We start from the raw sequence: 5,762 nt of genomic DNA, 5'->3' as shown, positions 1-5,762 counted from the left end.
TCCTCCGTCATCCATCAAAGGCCGAACTTTCATTCCTTGTCCTCAAGTGATGTGTTGGATGAGTTTATTGTCATGATCAATAGTCAAGAAAAGACTCCCCCAACCTTGCGTTGAAGGCCAAGGCTGTTTTGCAGGAAGATGAGGAAGACGAAGAAGAAACTTGTCCTAAAGACACCAAGTATGCTTATCACGATCACATGGCTCTTGCATCAAGGCAGTTTTGGGGCAACAAGAAAAACTCAAGGCCAAACTTCTCCAAGAACAACTCAAATGGGTCCAAGGGAAAGCAACGCGTGAGAACTTGCTACAATTGTGGCAATGTGAGTCACTTTTTGGCAGATTGTCCCTATGAGCAGAGGGAAGACAATGGTGGCAAGCTGATACGTCCCAAACGTATCTATAATTTCTGCTTGTTCCATGATCTTTTGGGTGACATTGTTATATGTTTTGCTACACTTTTATATCATTTTACACATATTTGGAGTAACCAACTAACTCAGTGCACCCAGTGCGAGTTTCTGTCTGCTGACGTCTATTTTGCAGGGGCTTTTACCCAATTTTCCGAAGCCCGCAAAAATCCATAAAAATTATAAAAAAATCAGGGAAACAAAAGCTTCCGGATCACCGAAGGAGGGCCAGAGGGGGCCAGGGCCCTCCTAGGTGGCCAACTGGCGCGGCCAGGCCCTAGGCCGCGCCAGGAGGTCGCCTGGGTGGGTCCCACCTCCTCCAGTGTCCTCCTTTGGCCTATATTTAGAGTCCCGAGAGGAAACCCTCACAGACTTTCTGGAATCGCGAATTTGTCCATCATTCCGGTGCCACAACGCTTCCGAGATGGGGAGCGTCAGGAGACCTCTTCCCGGCACCCTGTCAGAAGGAGGATTGACCTCCGGGATCTTCTCCACCGCCATGGATGCTTCCCGGATGTGCCGTGAGTAGTCCTCCTTGGACCATGAGTCCATGAACAGTAGTTATGTGATGTCTTCTCTCCAATCTTGTGCTTCAATGGTTAGTCCTTGTGAGTTGCCCTACATGATCAAGGCATCTATGTAATTATCTTGCTCTTGCTATGCTCCGTTTGTTGGGATCCGATGGATTATGGGATTATATTCAGATTGTTATGAGTTATATATTTGATTATACTTTTATATTTTGTTCCTTAGTGATTCATGGATGTTCTCCGTTGCTTTTTATTGCTTTGTCCAAGTAGTAGATTGTAACTCCAAGAGGGAGCGTTATGCATGATCGTGGGTTCAATCCCCTCGATGTCTATCTTGAGTGACAGAAACGTGAGACTAGGGGATGTGCTTGTTGCCACCAGGGAGAAAACAATGGTGCTTGTGACCACGGTTGCAAGGATTGTTTACCTTACGCATAGTTCGTTAATGCAGTTGTCGATTGCTTTGAGTTTAGACTTTGGGTGGGGCTCCCAATTTAATATTAGAGAGATGTTTTGGATAGATATCTCAATGTGGATGGTTAGTAAGTAGATGATGATGATTAAACTATCTACTTGTCTTGGCGTAGTGCCCATTTCTATTGAACCTCTAACTATCAAGCACCATAATTAGCATTCCGGTGCGATCATAATTCTGTCAATTGCCCAACTGTGATTTGTTTACCCAAGCATAGTTGTTTATCGTCTTTTGGGAGAGAGACATCACTAGTGAACATCATGTGACTCTGGTCCATATCACCATCATTGTTTACACCTCCATCATTTACTGTTTTCATTTACTTTTTTGTTGCAATCACTATTATTTTCCCGCTTGTGTTTTGATCCTTTGAAAACTACAAGGCCGGAGAGATTGACAACCTCTTTGTACTCGTTGGGAGCAAAGTTATTTTTTGTGTGTGCAGGTCCACGTCTTCTACTAGCTCCAGGGTGGAAGACACCTTCTTGTTGAGCCTAGGAGTCCTTCTAGTTCAATAAACCTCAGAGTCTCCATGTAAGGGAAATCTACTGCTGACTACATCTACACCTTCCACTTGGGGTAACCAACGAGGGGCGAGAAGTATATCCATCAACTCGTCATCAAGCAAAATTTGTGGCGCCGTTGCCGGGGACTCCAGTCTTCAAGATAGGGGAGTTGCACACTATCTTTTACCTTTGCTTGTTAGTCTTGTTAGTTTGCTTTTTAGTTTTTTCTTTAGAGTCTTATAATAAAAAACAAGAAAAAATTAGTTACTTTGCTTTGAGTTGTCAAGCATTTTAAGGTTTGATGCTTGCATGGAATCTGAGGTCCTATGAACTTAGATACTACCAAAAGAATGAGCTTAGATGACATTACTAACACTTTAATTAATGGTATTAATCTTGATTTTGACAAATATAGTCTCTCCAAAGTTACCACCTTGTTGCAAAGAATGGCTAAAGACCCCCACACTAGTATACTCAATATTGCCTTCACCGAGCATATTACCAATGTTCTTATCAAATCTAGGTAGGAGAAGCTCAAGCTAGAGACTTCTATTCCTAGGAAACTAGAAGATGGTTGGGATCCTATGGTCAAGATTAAATTGAATAATATCTCTTGCTTTGTATTGTGTGATGTTGGAGCTAGTGCCTGCGTTATGCCCAAAAGAATGTATGATATGCTTGATTGGAAACCTTATGATCCATGTTATTTTGGTGTTCGTCTTGTTGATTCTTCCATAAAGAAACTTTAGGGAGAATTTATGATGTTCTTATTATTGTCAATGATAATTATGTGCCTGTTGATTTTCTTATCATGGACATTGAATGTGATCCTTCATGTCAAATTATTTTGGGACGCCCTTTTCTCTGCACCGTTGGTGCTACCGTTGACATGAAAGAGGGAATTATTAAATTCCAATTTCCTCTTAAAAAGGGAATGGATCACTTCCCTAGAAAAAATATTAAGTTACCTTATGAGTCCGTTACTCGAGCAAGTTATTCTTTTGGAGTTGATAACATTTGATCTTCTTGCATTATGCCTAGCTCAAAGGCACAAAAGAAAGCGCTTGTTGGGAGCCAACCCAATTTGTTCTTACTTTCAATTTTAGTGGTCTTTATGCTTGTTACTACTGTAGCAACATCATTGTATCTTTATTTTTAAGCTTTGTGCGAAGTTATAGCCTCCGATTGCAAGAAAGTTCAAGAATTGTGACATGCTGTCCAGAAACAGATTCTGTCTGCGTGACAGAAAAATTCGCCAAACATCACAAGATCATCTTTTTGATCTAATTTTTTTTGACAGCATGATTTATATAATTTCCTTTCTCGCATCTGTTCTGAGTTTTTCGATTTAAGTTGCAGAAGTGCCCTGAATAAATTATTTACTACCTGTTGTTCTGTTTTTTCACAAATTCTGCCATGTTTTGCGTTTCCATTGTTTTGCAAATCCTGAGCTTCCTTTTTATTAAGGGTACTAACCAGTCTAATCAGCTTATGATGAGTTTCGTATGAAGGGAGTTTTCAAGTATGTGATGAGAGAGATGATGAAAGAAGATACATGAGTGTCAAGCGCTCAAGCTTGGGGATGCCCCCATGCACCCCAAGAAATATTCAAGGAGACTCAAGCGTCTAAGCTTGGGGATGCCCCCGTGTATCCCCTTCTCTATCAACAATCATCAGTTTGTCCATCTCCATGCTATATTTTTATCACTTCATATGATATGTGCTATGCTTGGAGCGTCTTGCTCTTTACTTTTTAGTTTGTTTTAGTTTTGCTTGCTGTTCATAACAAGTCGGAACCTAGCCTACCTTGTTTGGGAGACACACACGCTCCATTCCACTCTAGAACACAACATAGGTTTTCATGCTTATCTTTTTGTGTGTTCTTCATCCTTTTGTAGCTACTATCATGCTTAGCTCTTAGTTTTCATGCTTATCTTTGTAAGAGCTATTATTTAGGTTGCTTCTGGAACTCTCTTGAATTATCATGCTTATCTTCTTTAGAGAGTTGGTTCGTTGCACTGAGTTTTGTGTCTTGCATGAGTAGGTAATTGAGGTTGCTATTTAAGTATAGTAGTAACTTGCAATAGTTTTGAGGTATTGATTTGAATAATGTTTGGACTATTGGAGCCAAGAGCTTGAGCCTATTAGTGATAGGTGTCATATTTTGGAAAATCCCTGTGTTTTTCGAAAACTAAAAATTTGTTGAGAACTCTAGCTACTAAATTAATCACTAACCTCTGGAGGGGTTGGAATATATAGAGTACCCTCATGTTACCATGAGTCGAGCATGCGCAAGGATAACCAAACCCCCAAACACTCCTCCTCGGGGTACTTGTCTCTTTGTGAATTTCCTAACTAGATAGAGAGTTACCAATAATAAGTGTATGAGTTCTTCGGACTAATGTGAGTATTCGATTGTTGGCACTTCCACCATCCATATTTTGCTAGCCTCTTCGGTACCGTGCATTGCCCTTTCTCACCTTGAGAGTTGATGAAAACTCCGCCGATGCATCCACACCCATGACATGATACGCTCTGTCATACATAAGCCTCATTATATCTTTCCTCAAAACAGCCACCATACCTACCTATTGAGGCATTTCCATAGCCTTTCCGAGATACATTGCCATGCAACATCCATCATCTCATGACTTGATGTTCATGTCATACATGCTTTTGCTTCATACTAGAGTCGTATGCTAGTTGGGCCTTACCCTCATTACTGCTACATGACACGCTAGTATCATTGCATATCCTGCTACACTAGCAGAGGCATACATTTGCATACATCATGATAGTTTTCACTTGTATTTATGTTGAGTACTTCTTATAAAGTGTGATGATTTTTCTTTTTTTTCATGTAAAACATATAGTGTTGCCCTTAAGAGGAAAAGATCCCAAAGTGGGCAAAACAAAAGATCCCAAAGAGGACAAATGAGAGATAAAAAGAAAGAGCCAAAAAGGCCACAAAATAAATAAATAAAATAAAAGTAAAAGAAAAAGAAAAAAGGAAATAAAAAGAGAGAAGGGGGCAACACTACTATTCCTTTGAAAGATCCACACTCGTACTCCATTGCTATATTTGTACTACATAGAGATTATCATTCATGGATAACTATGTGGGGATCCTTACACTATAGAACTTGGTTTGCATATTACAATGATGAGCCTCCTCCAATGAGCTCTAGGTCTTCATGAGCAAACAAGTTGTATGCACCCACATTAGTTCCATTGTAGATCTTACCTTAGCTAATATGTGCATCCTAAGTGCCAACATATCTTGCTTACGCTCATTCATGTGAGCCTTTCACACCTTTTGGTCTTCCTTCCCCATCATTATTCCACTTGCCATCCTAAGTGCCCACATATCTTGCTTATGATCATCCATTGCATGAGTGCTCAAAGTCGAAAGGGAGAGGATCATTTTGACTTGTGCCTGACTAGTGGTCCGGAGATGAGTCAAAATATGATTCCGAAGGAGACTAAGTGTGAGGTTTAGTACATTGAGTTCTCAATTAAAAAATATTTTACGATCTCAACCCATCTCCAACTTCTTGCACGCAAACACCATTTGGATACATTCGAGTGACGGAGAACAAGAGCTCTTACAACTTTATGTTCTTACTTTGCTAAATTCAATACTAGATATAGACTCTTGCTTGTTATTATCTTGACTTGAATTGCATATCTCGCTTGCTTTACTTTGAAGTTCTTATATGTGTGTTATCATGTCACCGCATAAATTATTGTGTTACCATTTATCTACTCGAGGACGAGCAGAAATTAAGCGTGCGGATGTTGATACGTCCCAAACGTATCTATAATTTATGCTTGTTCCATGATC

The sequence above is a fragment of the Hordeum vulgare genome, chromosome 5H, assembly GCF_904849725.1.
Source record: "Hordeum vulgare subsp. vulgare chromosome 5H, MorexV3_pseudomolecules_assembly, whole genome shotgun sequence".
NCBI lineage: Eukaryota > Viridiplantae > Streptophyta > Magnoliopsida > Poales > Poaceae > Hordeum > Hordeum vulgare.
The sequence above is the reverse complement of the archived record's forward strand: the minus strand, read 5'-3'. Positions refer to the sequence as shown.